General features: G+C 36.0%; 1 long non-coding RNA gene across 1 annotated transcript; it reads left to right on the top strand.

Moving 5' to 3' along the window:
• Positions 1 to 13,994: 13,994 nt before the first annotated feature.
• LOC145109917 (uncharacterized) lies at positions 13,995 to 17,262 on the top strand. The gene is made up of 5 exons (XR_013709322.1): positions 13,995 to 14,551; positions 14,618 to 14,659; positions 14,946 to 15,034; positions 15,346 to 15,515; positions 15,597 to 17,262. It is a non-coding gene; the product is annotated as an uncharacterized LOC145109917 (long non-coding RNA).
• Positions 17,263 to 19,577: the final 2,315 nt, after the last annotated feature.

The following is a 19,577-nucleotide window of genomic DNA, read 5'->3' as shown; positions in this document are numbered from 1 at the left end:
TCCTGAATCGGATCACCCCCTTCCAAGGAGATACCTTCAGGAGTACTAAATCACCAACCTGGAACTCAAGCCCCGAGCGACGTCTGTCCGCATAACTCTTCTGGCGGCTCTGAGCGGTCAACAACCTCTGTCTGACCTGCTGAATCTGCTCAGTCGTCTGAAGTACTATCTTTGTACTACCCATCACACGCTGCCCGACCTCACCCCAGCAAATAGGAGTCCGACACCTCCTCCCATACAACAGCTCAAAGGGTGGCATACCGATGCTCGAATGATGGCTGTTGTTATAGGAAAACTCAGCCAAGGGAAAGTATGTGTCCCAACTCCCTCCGAAATCCAACACGCATGCCCGAAGCATGTCCTCGAGCGTCTGAATCGTCCGCTCACTTTGCCCATCTGTCTGGGGGTGGTATGCGGTACTAAAATGTAGCCTCGTACCCAACTCCTCATGAAACTTCTTCCAGAATCTGGAAGTGAAACGCACATCTCGATCTGAGACGATCGAGATCGGCACTCCATGCCGTGATACCACCTCCCTCACGTACAACTCTGCCAACCTCTCGGCGGAGGAGCTCTCACTGATAGCAAGGAAGTGAGCGCTCTTCGTCAACCTGTCCACAATCACCCAAATTGCATCGACGCCCCTCGCAGTCCTTGGCAATTTGGTGATAAAATCCATGGTAATCTGTTCCCACTTCCACTCGGGAACCTCCAACGGCTGCAACTTACCATGCGGCATCTGGTGCTCGGCCTTAACCCTGCGACAGGTCAAGCACCTCTCAACAACCCATGCTACATCCCTCTTCATACAGGGCCACCAATAATCTCTTCTCAGGTCCAAATACATCTTAGTGGCCCCGGGATGGATCGAAAACCTCGATCGGTGTGCCTCCTCCATCAATATGGTACGTGCCCCGCCCACAAATGGCACCCAGATCCGACCCTGGAAGGTCATAAGCCCTCTGCTATCGGTAACAAACTCCGATACATATCCGATAACCCGCTCTCTCTTGCGGTTCTCCGGTCTCACGGCCTCAGCCTGGGCCCCTTGGATGGTGTCCAACACCGGAGTCATCACTGTCAATCTCATACAAACGTCCCGTATCGGGGCGCTCTCCGCCCTACGACTCAGGGCATCGGCTACAACGTTAGCCTTGCCCGGGTGGTACAGGATCTCACAATCGTAATCCTTTACCACGTCCAACCATCTCCTCTGGCGCATATTCAGGTTGGGTTGATCCATCAAGTACTTCAAGCTCTGGTGGTCCGTGTATATGGTACACCGAACCCCATACAGATAGTGACGCCAGATCTTGAGGGCGAACACTACAGCCCCCAACTCCAGATCGTGGGTGGGATACCTCGTCTCGTGAGGCTTCAGCTGCCTCGATGCGTATGCTATCACATGCCCTCTCTGCATCAGCACCGCTCCCAGCCCCGATATCGATGCGTCACAATACACCACAAAGTCCTCCATCCCCTCCGGAAGGGCTAACACTGGGGCTTCGCACAGTCTCTGGCGAAGTGTCTCGAAGGAGGCCTGCTGCTCTGGTCCCCATGAAAAAGCAACACCCTTCCGGGTCAACCTGGTGAGTGGCACGGCGATCTTGGAGAAATCCCTGATAAATCTCCGATAATAGCCAGCCAACCCTAAGAAACTCCTGATCTCGGTGGGGGATCTCGGCACCTCCCAACTCATAACCGCCTCAATCTTGGCCGGGTCGACCAATATCCCATTCTGGTTAACGAGGTGCCCTAGGAACTGGACCTCTCGTAACCAGAAATCACACTTGGAGAATTTGGCATAAAGCCTCTCCGATCTCAAAACTCCAAGTAACTCTCTCAAATGCTCCTCATGCTGCTCTCTGGATCTCGAATACACCAGTATATCATCGATGAACACGATCACCGAACGGTCCAACATCGGTCTGCATACTCTGTTCATGAGATCCATGAACGCCGCCGGTGCATTGGTGAGCCCGAAAGGCATCACCACGAACTCGTAATGCCCGTAACGAGTCCTGAACGCTGTCTTCTGGATATCCTCATCTCGTACTCTCATCTGATGATATCCAGACCTCAAGTCGATCTTGGAAAACCAAGACGCTCCATGCAACTGATCGAATAAATCGTCGATCCTCGGTAAGGGGTAACGGTTCTTGACCGTCAGTTTGTTCAGCTCCCGGTAATCAATGCACATCCGGTGTGAACCATCCTTTTTCTTGACAAAAAGGATCGGCGCTCCCCACGGCGAGCTACTCGGCCGTATAAACCCCTTCCCCAACAGCTCCTGAAGCTGCGAGGATAACTCCTGCATCTCTGGTGGCGCAAGGCGATAGGGCGCCTTGGCGATAGGCGCTGCCCCCGGAACCAAATCAATACGGAACTCTACCTGCCTCTCGGGAGGCACACCCGGCAACTCCTCGGGGAAAACATCTGGGAACTCGCGCACTATCGGGACCTCATCGATCGACCTCGGTCTCTCTGCATCTACTCTCGTATCCACCACATAAGCCACAAACCCACTACAGCCCTGCTGTAAACTCTGCCTCGCTCTAGCGGCCAAACAAAATGCTGACCCAGAACGGGAACCCTCGCCGTACACCGTAAGTACTCCCCCACTGGGGTCTCGTATCGTCATCAACTGTCGCTCACAGTCAATCACAGCTCCGAAACTGCTCAACCAATCCATGCCCACTATGACACATACGTCCCCCATAGCAATCGGGACCAGATCTATTGGAAACTCGACACCGAAGATCTCGAGTACACATCCTCGAATCACATCAGTAGCATACACCGCTCGCTCGTCAGCTATGGAAACTTGTAGAGGTCGACTCAACGCCTCACGTTGGGTACTGATGTGCTGACTAAACGCTAGTGACACAAAAGACCGACTCGCACCCGAGTCAAATAACACCAAGGCAGGTACAGAACACACAAGAAATGTACCAGCTACCACATCGGGTGCTGCGCGGACCTCCTCCGTTGTCAACTGGAAGGCTCTCCCGCGAGCCTTCGGTGCCTCAGCCTTCGCCGGCCGACTCTCTGTAGCTCGAACAGCAGCAGGAGCAGATCCCTGAGAAGCTCCCTGAGCTGACCCTCGTAACTGTGGACACTCGGCCTTCCGGTGTCCGGTCTGGTTGCAGTGAAAACAGACCGCAAACCCCTTGGGGCAATCCTTGGCCATATGCCCCTCCTTGCCACATTTGTAGCAAGACCCTGCTCTGCACACTCCATCATGACTCTTGCCGCACTTGCCACAAGTGCGGCCCCTCTGGCTCCCTGATCTCGAATCGGCAGGCTTGGCCCGCTTGGCTGCCGGCTGAGACTGTGCCGGTCGCCGATCCCTCCCCTGAGACTCCGCCTCCTCCCTAGCCTGAGTCTCCAGCTCTATCTCCCTCTTCCGGGCATTTGCCTGAAGCTCGGCAAATGTCCGGTACGTCGAGTTCGCCACGAACTCTCGTATATCCCTCCTCAAAATGCTCAGATATCGGCTCATACGTGCCTGCTCGGAGGACACGTGCTCTGGGCAGAACATCGCCCGCTCATGGAACATCCTGGTGATCACTGTAACAGACTCTGTACCCTGCTTGAGGGTCAAAAACTCCTGGGCCAAACGCTCCCTCTCCACCTGGGGAACGTACTCTTCTCGGAACATAGCAGTGAACCTCTCCCAGGTCACTGCAACAAGCTCAGTAGGCGAATAGTGCGCCGTCACAAACTTCCACCAGTCCTTCGCTCCCAAGCGAAGCTGGTTCAACGCGAACCGGACTCTCAAATGCTCTGGAGATGAGCAAGTAAAGAAACACCCCTCAATGTCTGATATCCACCTCATCGCTGCAATCGGGTCCTGGGTCTCATCAAACTCTGGTGGTTTTGTGTTGCTGAACTCACGAAACAGCAACGCATCACCACCCTGCGGCCTAGTCGCAGCTATAGCTGCAGTGGCCGCAGCAACCGCAGCCTCAGAAAGAGCAGCGTATCTCTCGTCAAATGTCTCTATCAGTGTGGTCTTGATAGACCCGAACATCTCTGGTATCTCTGCCCTGATGGCCGCAGCCACCTCCTCATGAATGATCCTACGGATCTCCTCATCACTAGTACCGCTGCTCTCTAGTGTGTGGCGTGTCCCAACCATGATGTCTCTGAAATACAAAATAATAAATATCAGGGACTCGCTCGAGTATACTCGCACTCGATAACTCCACCCTACTTGCTCCTTAGTACCCAATGGATTCTTACTTAGGGTGCGCACTGCTCCGGTGTCTTCAATAGTACAGGCCCTATACTACCGTCCACACCGCATCAGCATCCACTCTAAGTCCTCCTCCTTGGATCCCAAGTCCCAAGTACTCTACTCTTTTTAACCATATGCTACTCACTAGCGGCTCTCTCATAAACTCCTCGCTGCTATCTAAACACTCTCAAGTATCCCTAGCAGCAAAACTCCTAGACTAGGGCATCACATATGAGGCCACTCTAGTCCTAAGAATGCCTAGTCTACTCTAGCATGCATAGCATAACTCATCATATATCAAAACATAATATATCTCATAACACTAATTACAAGGGTATTTTGGGAAATCACCGTTCGGGCGCTGGCTGATCGTACACACGGCTCTGCTATGTTTATCTCAAAACTCTTTTTACTCTTTTAAAAAGTTTTTAGTCATCAAAAATTCTCTCAAATCCTCAGTTTGAGTTCAGATACGCCCGAAGATGAATCCGAATCCCTCAAACCAAGGCTCTGATACCAACTTGTAACACCCAAATTTTCAAAACGATTTTTCACATTTTATAAAACACGTTTTCATTCATAATCGTTATAAACACCATTGTATCACATAACATCATATCCCAAGATCATAATAAAATCTCCCCGCGTGTGTACTGATCAAGCCGGCGCCTTCCCGCGATCCTCGCTGGTACCTGAGACACATAACACAACACTGTAAGCATAAATGCTTAGTGAGTTCCCCAAAATACCACACATAACACATATTAGCCACTCGAGGCTATAACTCTGTTTGACACTCTGGTCAAAGTGTCTCTGTGGGACCCCCCAGTCCCATAACTCTGTGGGCCCTCTGGCCCTAACTCTATGGGTCCTCTGACCCTAACTCTGTGGACCTTCCGGTCCTAACTCTGAAAACTCTGTAACATACATAGCATATAACACATAGAAATCACATCATGCAAAAGCATACACAATACTCTGTCTCATAGCTCTAATTACCACTCTAGGTAAAGTATAGTGAGAAGACTCACCTCGGGTAACTCGGTAAAGCTCGAACTCTGTAATGTCGGGTCTAGCCTCCGCCTAATCATATGAAATAAACACGCTGAATCAATACATCTCTCAAGGCTAGACTATTCCTCCTCTTAATACTCTTAAAAGGGTAAAAGACCATTTTACCCCTCTCATGGCTCAAAGACCCTAAAGTTGACCAAACCCTAAAAGTCAATAAAAGTCAACGGTCAAACTTTTGACCCGACTCGCCGAGTGCACAAATGTGACTCGGCGAGTGCAGTCGTGAACTCGAGTCCTCTATTCCCCCTCTGACTCACTGAGTCATTCCCCCAACTCGGCAAGTCACTCACTGAGTGATTCACGGGAAACCCTAACCCTACTCGCCGAGTCTGCCCTTGGACTCGGCGAGTTCATGTCATGTACCAACTCAAATGACCTCCTGAGGTCAGATCTGTTCCTCTAACCCCTAGATATGGCCTTCCCAACCACTATAATCACGTAAAGTCTCGATCTTGATGCACAAGCAACATTTATATGACCATATATGATGATTTAGCCCCAAATACCTTAACCCAAGGCCATGACCTCTATTGTTCTTCATAAAGCTTGATGAATAAGGCTCTCTGGACCTCTATGGATCCAGATCCAAAGCCTTATCACCAGAAGGGGCTATTTGGACATCAAATCTAACCAACAAAGGGTCTAAGAAACCCTAAATCCATATGATCATCATAAGAACAGAAGGAGAGTCGAATTACTACCTCAAATGTGAAGATCTTAGCTCCAAATCCACAGAATAGCAACCTCATATGCTTCCTCTTGGCTAGTACCTCCTTCTTCTTGCTAAACAACACTTCCAAGGTCAAGAATGGCTTCCTTTCTCTCTCAAAACGCTCAAGCACTCTAGGGTTTCTCTCTATGGTCTGGTAGCCGCCATTGAAGGCCATAAGGGCCTTTAAATAGGTCCCAAACCCAAGGAATTAGGGTTTCATTAAACAGCGTGGACTCGCCGAGTCCAGTCATTAACCCGGATGGAGATTCGCGACTCTACTCGGCGAGTCTGAGCGCCTACTCGCCGAGTCTCTCTCCAAAACTCAATAAAATACATAATTTAAGATACCTGGGAATCCGGATGTTACATTGGATTTTTTAAGGAAATGTATGCAAGAGAGAGATACTTATGGAGACGGGCACAAAGGACAAGATTGTCGATCTTGATGTTGATTTCATGGATCCACAGTTGTGTGCAACTATGGCGTGTTACATTTATCAACACCTAAGAGCGTTTGGGGTGCATTATTATTTTGATAGTTGCTAATTCCATTTGTGATTTCGTTGCTGATTTCTAATCACTTTTTATTGGTGATTTTAGGCAAATGGAATCTTCAGTTCTAAATTTCTAGAAGTTTGAAATGACCACTCCAACATCGAGATGTTTCTTGAGACGATTTGTTCATGTTGCTCAAGGAATAAATGAGGTCTGAAACTCAATGAATTAAAAATTGCAAACGGCCTCCCATTGACACAAGCATAGTTGAATGGAAGTACATTGTTGTAACTTGCATTTATTCTTTGATTGGGCGAAATGCAAACAATAACAATGTACTTAACATTATTTATTAAAAATTTAAGATAATAAAAACACCTATAAATACATTTTAATATAGTTGTCCAGTTAAAAATTTGATTTGATTAGTCATGGTATGATTTTTGAAAATATTGGAGTGATTTCAATTTTGTTAATGTTTTGTATTGTTCACCAAAAAGGTCTCAACTTTGGTTACCAATACATAAAACATTTTTTACAAAACAATGTATTTTGGTATAATATGAAAAAGAAATCAATTTTTGTTGATTTTTTGTACGAAGTTCAATTTTTTATTTTTAAAATTAATATATTCTTCCACAATAACTAAAAACGTGTTTTATTTTTATAATCAATATACAGTACAAATTGCAATAAAGATTTATTAAATACTCGCTGTCAATTTTTATCTTATTTTTAAAATGATTTATTTTATTGAAATTATGATATTAATTGATTTATTTTTGGTATGATTTTGCGTATTTTTGTTATGCTATCGTTTGCATTATTTTTTGTATTAATTCTACTCTAGAATTAACTACTGTTATTTTATATATTCCATATTACAGTGCATAAAAAACATAATGAACGTGTGAATTGAATAAAAAATGTGTGATCAGAACAAAAGAAAAGAAGAACATCACAGTTTTCCTCATCTTCCTACTGCAATTCATTTTCTACCACCTAGGAAATTTGTTTTGGTTTCATTGAATTTCATTTCGTGACACGAGTTCATGTTCTTTTTACTTATTCTATATGTTATAACTTGAAGTGTGTATGTGTAATTTTTTTTATTTTTTTAGTCCTTTTGTTTAAAGTGATAATTATGTATATCTGTGTTTATGTATATGTTTTTGACATCGTATATGTTGTGAATGATATTGTGTGTATGTGTATTTGAGTGATTGTGTGTTTTTGGTTTTATGACTGTAGAGACTTCAACAGAGGTTTTTTTTTATGTGCAATCAAAGTGTGTTCGACCAGTCACACTGTCATAAATATGTTTGCTAATTATACATGTATCATGTGTGTTTATTGTTAGTTGTTTACAAGTTAAAATATCTCATGTGGATTTGAATTAAAACTATTTTTTCTTATAAATGTTTTGAGGACAACGTAAAGTTTGCAATTTCTAAATTAAAATTATTTTTGCATGTGCTTTTGTTAATATTGCCTCACTCAAAGCAGTGAATTCGAATACTCTCACCTGCACATCAAATGCATGTTAAATATTCTAATGACACATTTATAGTATTTATTATCATTACATATATCTAATAAAAAAGAAAGTTTTGAGCTTTATTAGTCAATATTCATTCCCAAGGTCTCATTGCACTTGTGACAGCTTCGTCAGGTGTTGTGGCTCATAACATGCGGGGATGAAGAACAACCCACTTACAATTTAAGATTCCCTTCAATCTTGAAAATAACTCGATGTGCAAAATAAATAAAGTGGGGCAACTCATCTACTTCGTGAGGCAAATGTAATCACATGGGATGAAGCATCAATGGCAAAGAGGCAGACAATGGAGGCAGTTGATCGAACAATGCAAGACATCACAGGTGAGAAACTCTCGTTCGATGGAAAGAAAATGATTATGGGAGGTGACTGTAGACAAGTATTGTCGGTAGTAAAGCGTGGCACACGAGCACAATTGTTACAATATGTATCGTGTTTAATCATTTGATATTTATTGCAAACATGTCATTATATTCATGCATTGACGTTTATCTATTTGCGATCTAACAGAATAGGAATGTATGATTGTTATCAATATTTTGTAACTTCTTTAATACTTAACTTTGTTATGGTTTGATATAATAGCGACAATGAAATTATTCGACGAAATGATTTAATTACCGTCAGGAAAATATTCGTCGCCGCAGCTTTGCGCGGGCACATTGCTAGTATATATATATATATATATATATATATATATATATATATGTGTGTGTGTGTGTGTGTGTGTGTGTGTGTGTGTGTGTGTGTGTGTGTGGGTGCATATACACATATGAAAATATGCACACATGAATATATCCGCATTAATATACAAATGTAAAATGTCTTAATATGTTAAGATGTTGTTGTAGAAGATGATTCACTGAATCAAAATTTTTTAACAATATTTTTTCGAGTGATGTGCGTATGGTGCGCATTTTACGTTAAATTTAATTTTTTTTATATCAATATGGAAGGAGGTTAACTAATGATGAAGTTATTTATTTTTAGTTATTTTTTTCGATAAAATATAATCTCTAAATCCATGGTTGAAAAAGTTATCATAATGATATTTTTATAAAACATGTAGACGTAATCCTAGTCACCGACTTCGGAGATCAAAAAATAAAAATAAAATTTAAAAATGCAAATTAAATGGAAATTTTCAATAATTTTTTTCTTAAATAATAATTTTGTCATTTATTTTATCCAAAAAAACTAAGTTTTTCTTACCATTTTTTATGTATGTACGTGAATTTTCTAACATAATTGTACGTGCAATAGTAGATTTGAAAATATTAGAATAACTCTAGAATTGTTTTAGAATCATTATGTGTGTCATATTCTATTAAAATAATATGATATAGTCTAGAAAATTTATAATGTATTATTCAACAAAAATATTAGAATATTTTGAAAATTCTAAAAAATTTACACGTAAGGTAAAAAGCAGTATTTTTTCTTTAATTTGTTTGGATAAAAAACTAATGAAAATAATATTTAGACAAAGTCGGAACTTTTCATTTATTTTGTATTTCGTATTATTTTTTGTTGACACATGAAATGATTGGTTAAGAATGTGTCTTCAAAGGTGGTCATTTCTTCAATTTGTTACATTTGATATAAAGAATAAAACGATTCTAACTAATTTATTATATAAGAAATAAACAAATGGAAAAAAAACATATTTGTCTACTATGTCTAATGAATAAATAAATATCAACCAAACAGAAGACAATGATAGTAATGGTTTGTTTACACATAACATCATATAAAATATACAAACAAACATTTTGGTTTTCAAAGGCAACTTTATACAACCAAATACATGAAAAAATTGGTCATGTAAAAAATACTAATTATATAAATTACGAGTTGCCAAAGAAAATATATTTGGTGATATTTTTCCAGAATAAGTACCTAGCATATTTTCCAAAACAAAAGGTTATCAAATTTGATAATAAATCTTTCTAACATATAAAAGAGGCTTTGGTACTACTAATGGGTTTGGGAAACAAAAAACAATCTTTTTTTATTGCATTAAGCTGTGAACTTTGTGTACATAAATTTAAAGTGATTGTATAAATCTATGAAATAACTATTTTAAGCTATGGTATTTTTATAAATTTTATGTTAAAATATTAATGATTTATGTATGCATGTTTGTATTAATTTTCTGGTGAATATATTTATTTTATGTGTTGCACAAATATGTAAGAATATATTAGTTTTTATAATAATTTTGCATTAAAGTTTAATTTAGTGAATTAATTGGTTTATTAAACTGTGAATATATTATTTAAACATGCAATTTATGATTTATATATATATATATATATATATATATATATATACATACATATATATATATATATATATATATATATATATATATATATATATATATATATATATATCATATTTGGAAAGAATGATGATTGTGACGGTGGCATAGGTGGTAGTTGGCGGTGTGTGGTAGAGTTGGGGTTTGACTTCTTTGAATATATAAATTAGTGTATAATGGATTGTGTTATTTTGTCAATTTTATGTATAAAGCTTAAAATGAACTTTATTAAGTTGTGTATTTTATATATATTTTCTTTTACAATATGACTGAATGTATGCATTAAAATATTAGACTGTAAATTGATGAATTAATATGTTCATTAAACTATAAATATGGTATTTTGAAATGTGAATATGTATTATAAATGATACATTTTTTTTAAAGAGAACTAAAATTTTGAATAGTGAAAATTGAATTTGTCAATGCATAATTCTATATTTATGATTAAGTTTTATATATTTAGCTAAAAAAATAAAAAGGTATGTGTTCAAAAGTATTACCAGAGAAATGGGAGCTATAATGATTATCATATTAAGTTGTGAATACAACTAGAAAATATCACTTGTTGGGCAGTTTCCCTCAAAATTCCAAGTTTCACCATTTTCATAACAAGCTTTTCTTTAACTAGTGTTTGTTCTAATTTCTATATCTCACTTCCATGAGCATCTTCTTTAGTTATTCACAAGTTGTGGCATAAGCGGAGTCAAAACTTATGATTTCCATATAGTAGTTTCACCAGGTAAGGGTTGCGTCCTTAAAAGTGTAGGTGATAACTTAACACGATAACCTTTCGTACAGGAGTTGACATGAAATTTTGATTCCATCTTTTCACTCCAGGGATTTATTCCTACAACCCCTTCAATGTCGTAGAAGGATCTAGGTTGACGTCACTATCACTTCCACATTTGTTGCTTTTGAAATCTACCTTGTTTAGAGCCGTTGTTCCTATTGACTTTGTAAGTGACCAAAGTGTTAGCTACTGATTGTTCAATCATTATCTCGATCGTAGTTGCATCAAGCGATTTTTCTAGTGTTGGCCCATCACTTATCGACATCTTGTGAGGCATTTCCTTGTCCCATTATAATTGGTTCACAGAGAGATAAGTCGCATGAAAATATCGTTGTAAATATAGACGATAATGTTACAGTTGTGCCAAACGTGTAGAATTGTCGTGGGTTTGCCCAAGATTAACTCTACTATGAGTATTAGATGTAGCAAACCTTTTACAGTACTACCAAGGGTGAAATTTTACACTTGGAACGAGTTAAAAGAAACCACCAAGTATTGGGACAAGTCGTGTGATTTACGAATAAAATGTTGCAGAGAAAGTTAACTACTACTCGATGTTCTAACTACATCTTGAGTTCTAAAGTTTTGATTCATTTGGATCGAGATGTTTGTGTTGGATTAGGTGTCTAAGCCCATAACTATAATTGGTATGTACTTGACCTGAGAGTAGCATGGTCCATTTGGGTTGCATATCATCAGGACAATTTGATAGGATGGATTTTTGAGAAGATGTTATTTATGATTTATTAATATATTATAAGTTCTAATATATTAATATGAAATCATATGATTTAATTTGTATTGATCAAGAATTAATTTGGAATTAATTTAGTGATCAAAAGATACTAATTAAATCTATGGGGACTATGGTAATTAGTGAAACATATGGATTGGGCCATTGATACATGTTGGACTAAGTTTATGTAAGGATACATAAAGAGTTGGACCACATGAACCATAGATCATAACTCATACTAAAAGTAAATACAAATATGGTAATTAGTGAAACATCTCGGTTAGTCATTTGTTTAAAAAGATGAATCATGTTAAAAGTAAATACAAATAAGAACTTTCATTGATGACAAACAAGCAATACGACAAAACTCATACTAAATATGCTTATATGTAACCCAAAGAACTTGACCATTGTGTTGTGTGCTTTTTACGATAAAGGTGCCTCCTAAGCATTTGCGGAGGTTCTAAGAACCACAAATGAGAAAACGCGTATATTTATAGGGATGCTTGTGATTGTATATTAGTTTTTTTTTCACTTTTTTTTAAAGTAGTTATGATGATTTTAATAGATTCTATCGAAGTCATTTTTTTAAATACATTTAGGATCACTTTTTCAATAATTGTTTTAGGCTTTATTTTCATGAAGCAAAATAATTAAAAATACTTCCATTCTTCATTTTGACCTTTTTCCATATTGATACACAAAAAAGATAAAACAAAATTGTTTTTTTCTTCAAAAGATTAGAAACCGTGTTCTTTACTTCTCTCTTCTCGGAAATCAGAATCTTCAGATTTCATGTTGTGGACTAGTAGTTTCAAAATCCGAAGGACAAAGTAGGGATTAATTGATTAAGGTATTGTTGGTTTTTTTTTCCTAGTTCGGAATCACAAGGAGAAATGTGCATAATTTTTTTTATTTCTAATTCTGAAGGAACAAAAATTGAGTTTTGAAAATCAGATTCAGAGGAAAGGCATTGAGGAAATTGATTTTTGAGTTTTGAATGTACAAGAAATCAAGTTCATTTTTTTCATTTCTGATACATTTTGAACAATCACATCAACATTGGTTTTGTTTTTGATCAAGTTCTAAGATGTAAATCACTTTTTTTTTTCATTATTTATGACTATGTGACCAACGACTATAATCCAACTTGATGAATTTCTGATTTGATTTCTATTTTTTTACAATTTTGTTACTCTTTTTTTGCAGATTTGAATCATAATGTACTTTTGTGATTTCTAAAGTTTTTTAATAGAAGCATAACTATTCATTTTTTATTAGTTTAATAGTTTCTGATTTAATTTCTAACTTTTTTATTTGAAACTGATTTTTTTTTATAAATTTCATACCCTTTATTGCTTGAGTTTCAACATATAAAACCAAGACAAGAAGAAATCTACAAATATTAGAAGGATGACTCTTTTCAAGTAAAAGTCAAGTTCTTTTTTGTGTATTATTTTGAATGAAATTTTTGTTTTATGTATTTGCAATAGAAAATTAAAAATTTATAGTTTTTTTTGCTTAAATTTTGAGATCTTTCAAATTTTTGGGTCTATTTTTTTGTTAAATCGCACAGGGTTTTCAAGATCTCGGGGCCAACCTTATGATACAAAGAGCATGGTATTTATGTGAGATTGTAAGGTTATGACTACTCACTAGGAATTGAGTTAGTCGTCACACATTTTTGATGCATAACAACAAATTTCATCATTTCTAGGAAACTACCAACCTAAAATTTCAAATATATGGGTATTATTTATTTTACTTTTAATGTCGGTTTATTTTTGTATATTAATTTTAAGTTCAATTGCCTCAACTTTGTTCCATTATATTGATTCAGTACATTTTATACCAAACTATTATATCTAATCCATTAAAGAAAATTTCTCTAGATTCTAGATGTTTCATGTTTTTTTTAATATATATACCATAAATTTAAGATTAGATATACACTACTACAAAAATGCACATATGACATGCTATATAAGACCCGGTTTTTGAAAAAAAATAGGTTATATTATAAAGGAGACCGATTTTATGACATAAATGTTAAATGACTCTGATTAAAATAAGAAACTGTGGTATATGATGGCACTAAATAACCCAGTTCACTTTGTTACAAATGAGTCTTTTTAACCACACACTTTGTGATCTAGTTTTTAGACTAAAACCGTGTTGTATAGCTCATTGCAACAATTTCCCTTTGAAAATTTCTAATCCCCTCCCCCACCCCCACCCCCTCCTAAGTTTCGCTCTTGGTGGAAAATTCTGAGATCGATGCTTCTTTCCAGATCCCGCTTTCCATATTTTCGCTGATTTTTAGTTCCATCTCAGTATTTTCGTCCCCCTCCCAAATTCTCCTACTGAAAACAACTTACCTTAATTTCAACCCGCCAACCCCACCCCCAACATCGTCGATTTCCACCGCCCCATCCTTAACATTCTGTTTCAGGTGCACAAAAAATACCAGGCTCTCTATGCCCTAAATCAGACATTCTCTTAAACTAAATAGTAATGCTGATTGTTGATGTTCTGATGTTAAATGGGTTTAGAGTTCATAACCAACATTACCAAGATCAACAAACGGTGGTGCTTCTAATATCGTCGTGTTCATCTAAAGGTAGTGGTGCCTCTGATTTCATTTTTCTTTGATTTTTAACTCACACGGATCCTGATGGCATCACAGATGAAGTTGACAAAAAAAGGAATTTAAAAAAGGAGTCGACAGGTAGCAACTTATTACTTTTCAATACTCAATTTTTTTGTTATTGTTAGTGATGGAACAAGTAATCTGATAGTTAAATATATCTCATCTTTCTATTATTTCTCGTTTTCACTTGCTTAATCTATGTTCGGGTGTTCCAACTCTGTGTGCGTGTGTTTGATATGTGAAGAGTATGAAAGAGGTTGTGACTTTTCAAGGCTAATTTCATATGAAAAATAGTCATACTTCAATTCATGTGTCGTACTATATGTTGATCGTGTTATATAATTGATGACTTATCAATGTACAGGGAGAATAAATATTGGATCTGAAGGTCTACAAAGAGATGAAATTAATGAAAGATTTCATTTCTTCATAGAAGAATGCGATCATGTTCAAGTACGTTTATTTCCATAACTATTTACTCATAAAATGTCATTTCTCACTTAGAAATAATAAATATTTTAGCTTTAAAACAAGGAATTCAATATATCATTGATGATTCGGGAGTATTTTATGGTGTTGGAGCATCGATTTTGGAGAATATTTCAAATGATCACACTAATGTTCCCGTTTTACTTTATTCTGTCGGAGCCCTCGGTTCTTTTATAAACCTAAAAACCCAAAAACAGGACCATTTCCCAATAATCTTCATGATGTTATGTCTTTTTTAACACTTTCATCTTTATGCAACTTAATCATTCCTGTAGGCTCTAAACGAAAGTAAGCAACATACTTCTGTTGATCGGTCCTATTCGTGAATCGTTGAATGAATGTGGGGCCAACTACTTATATTAAGAGATACAAATGTTAGCAGGGAAAGGGAGATAAAGTTTTGTTACTGTCCTCAATGGTGCCATGACAAAACCATCATTCATGGGTATATTTTTGTAAAAAATCACTAAATTAAATTTTTTTATCACAATTGTATTGTTTATAATATGGTAATTTATGAATCCAGGTAGACAATTTATGCAATCTTTGCTTAAAAACTTGCAATTTTTGACCCTTGAAATGGCACACGTTGTGGAAGACTTGCAAGCCAATGAATCAGTTTTAGTGCGCAGGGATCCCTTGGATCTGCTATGCATACATGTTTGTTTTGTGTTGTTTTTAAGCACCATGACATAGCCTTTTTGTATTGATCTGTTTTCTTGTGCTTGAAATAGGTATTGTAGATACAAAAGTGTTACCGGAACTATTCTAGTGTACGAAGAATGGCTAGAAAAGTTGGCTAAAATAAAATCCAAAGAAATTTTCATTGTAGAATTTAGGGATTTAGAAAGAGTAAGAAATATGTTATTCTTTCTCTTTGTAAATATTTGTCGTATGTTTTTATACATACAAATATATACGTGATTACGTGCCCAAAATTCTCTAACTTTACATTGATTATATAGGATCATGCTATGCATTGAATTAAGCCTTATACCGTTGGTGTATCTGTCTATTTGGTTGTATTTCAAGCTTTTATTTTTAGTTATACAGATACTTGACGAATGTGAAGTGATTGTCCCCTTTTTCTAGCAGTGAATGTGAAGTGATTGTCCAACACCATCTACAAGATATCCTTCCCCTAATAAAAGAAGCTTTAGTTCACAAATAATGTTTAATAAACAAAGAAATACCAGCTGATTGGAACAAGAAAGATGCCGAGAAGGCTATAAAAAAAATTGAGGTTAAGAAGAGTTCATCGCAGCAGGTAAGGGCATAAGGTTAATTTAGTTCCTGCATTTTAGAAGGTAAGGGCAAAATGGTCCATTTACTTATTCTTTTAATTTTAATGATTCCAAAACAGAAAAACTAATTATAAAAAATACCAAAAAAATATATTTGGGCAAATATGATATTTAAAGGATTAAGAAGAGTAAATATGATATTTATGTTTTAAGTTGGGTAAATATTATATTTTAAAGACTAATGGAATGCAATGTAGGAAAAACAGGGGAATTAGGAACAATTTAATATCTTTTCTTAATGTCCTGTAATCATGAGAGTTGGGAACAACTTAAAATCATTTCAATCCAAAATGACCATTCTAACCCTACACCCAAAATCCAAAAAATAAAATAAATAAATAAACCACTACTATAAATATATATACATATTTTTTAATTATTGTCATTTTCGTTTCTAGTTTTAAACATGACATGTTTTGTAAAAAAGAATAGATTTTGTTATTTTACTGTGTGTGAGTGTGTAGACCTTCCTTTCAAGGTGTAGATGATGGTTATGAGTTTGAATAGTATCCACCTAAGTTCTAATTGTTTTTTTTACATTTTCAAAACCATGATTTTTTTGCCACTTTAAATATTAAGGACTATAGAGGTAACATTTTGTTATTTACCAAATATTTCGTTTCTAAGTTTGTATATTAACTGTTTCATGAAATGATTATTTGCTTTTTTACTGAACCTTTTTAACTATTGTTGCATCTCTTTTCAACTATTGTAGTTGGTTCCACAATTACCAAATTAGGATGGAGATCTAGCCGGAGAAGAGGATCTATCAATTCCTAAGAAAAATTTTAGCTACTAAATCAGTTGATTTAAATTATAAAATAAGTTGTTGGGAGTCCAAAAATAAAAATACGATTTAACACCATCTGTGTTACTACTGCTATATTACCAACACATGTTATTATACTAATTTTTTAATTAAGTTTCATAACTTACTACTAAAATTTAAAAAGTTGAACTAAAATTAGTATTATTATATTTTTATTATGTTTATTAAGGATTCATATATCAAGACAAATCAATAATATTTGCCTTGTCAAAACATCTATATTTATAATTATTTTTTATTATTGATCAATAATTACATTATAATTTAATTAAAATTATTTTTACATTTCTAATCTGTGGTGTCCACGGGTTATAACCTAGTATATATATATATATATATATATATATATATATATATATATATATATATATATATCTTTTGTGACAACATTTTTCTATAAACATTTAAAAAAATGCCCTTAAGACACTCTTCCATCAACAAAGAGAAGTGTCGCAAAAGAACTGCATGAAAAAGGTTTTGTTTTTATGCATATAACTATAACGTATGCGCATATAAATATACCTATGAACACACATACACTATGTGTGTGTGTATATATATATATATATATATATATATATATATATATATATCTTTATCTTTACTATATTATTAAACATATTGCATGTTTCTTGAAAATTAAGAGGTACAATACATATTACCTATGTACAACGATATTAAGCTTATAATCACATCGTATACGTATACACGGTATTACCTTATCGATGTTACCTAGTCTTCTCTACACACAACAGCCGCCATCAGAAGGAAATCGAACCCCTCTTCTTTGCGTCTGCTTCCTAATCGCTTTAGAATCGATCGATACTCACCAAAAAATCGCAGTGTCTCCTAGATTCAACTCTGCATCTTTGGTACAATTTGTTTTTTTTTTCATTCTGTTCTGTCAGATTTGCCCATATTAGATTTTGTTTTGTGTTTTTTGTTATCTCTAACTTGCTTATTGATGCCCTCTGAAGTCTGATCTCGGTTCCTACAGGAAAAAAAACAATACAGGGTATGTTCAATGATGTTTGTGATTGTGTGTGCCTATGTTTACATACATACACAATATAAGTGTTCGATTTTTTGAAACTAGAATATGATATGTATTACTCTGTATAGCTGATTTTGTTTTTAATTGTTGTCAGGTTAGCAAGCCTCACATTGATTCAAATTGATTGCTTTTTTTTTCTTAAACATTTCTCCAAATTACAATATGATAGAATCATTCTACTTGATGCAATTTGTTTTCTCAGGTTAGATACAATAGATGGGTATATGACTTTGTAACAGGTTGATAAAATAGTGCACAACACGTGTTCGATAAAATGCTTGAAAGATCGTTCATAGTTGAATGCATGCTTATTTTACTTTTGTTTATTATCTTTCAATTATATTTTGTCTATGAATCAATACTTATTTTCTTTTGTGATATCAGATGTGTGTAGAAATAAGAAAAATAATAGTTTGATCATATAAACAGGTGAAGAAAAACAATTACTCAAGTCCGATGGTCATCCCAGTTATTCAGTGAGATGAACTCAACATGTGATTTCAAGCTCTATGGCAATTCATTATGTTCATCAGGTGTCACTTTTTGAGTTCCAAGAATGCCACTAGGACCATTCAGCTTCTCCTAGAACAAGTCAATTGTTTGGCCAACAAACAAAAGATGGATCAAACCGGCTCGATCATTTCTGTATGTCTTTTGCTCACATAAAAAGTTGAAGCGGTTAGCCAGACAATTAGGAAAACATGTATTATAGTTGAAGTTCAAGTTATCTTCTTAACTTTTGTTGTTGTAAATATTGATGTAAGTTCAAGTTATAATAATTTTGTGGTAAGGGTGGGATAGGTATATTTCCATCGATCTTAAAGCTCAAAGATGTTTTCATTTAACTTCATAATTGTTGGTGATAACTATTAAAGTCTTATCACTTCCCTATGAGAACCCTCAACCCTCAATAAAAAGAAGATGATTGGTTCTACACCTCTATTTATAGCACCTGTGACCTAACACCATATAGCCTCCCACCCTTCAAATCATCCTATTTGATGAGAGGTGTAGTTTAATCCGTCTCTTTTCATTGTATTCTTCAAAATCAGACTAATACCCATTAATTTTGTCTACAAAAGTCAAAATGTTAATTACTTTTGAGAAAATTATGTGGTAATTTTGATTCAATATTAAAAAAATTGGTTTTATTGGTGATTGTTAATACCAATTTATTGCCGCTAGATATGATGTTTTTTAATATTATTTATTGCAACTACTAATGTCATTATATTTTCATGTGTTAATTTCATCAGATGGGTTCAGCTCCAATTGAGGATTAATGTATATATATATATATATATATATATATATATATAT

This window comes from Lactuca virosa, chromosome 4, assembly GCF_052849685.1.
Source record: "Lactuca virosa cultivar CGN04683 chromosome 4, Lactuca_virosa_CGN04683_v6, whole genome shotgun sequence".
Classification (NCBI taxonomy): Eukaryota; Viridiplantae; Streptophyta; class Magnoliopsida; order Asterales; family Asteraceae; genus Lactuca; species Lactuca virosa.
Note: the sequence above shows the minus strand (reverse complement) of the source record. Positions and strands in the feature narration are given on the sequence as shown.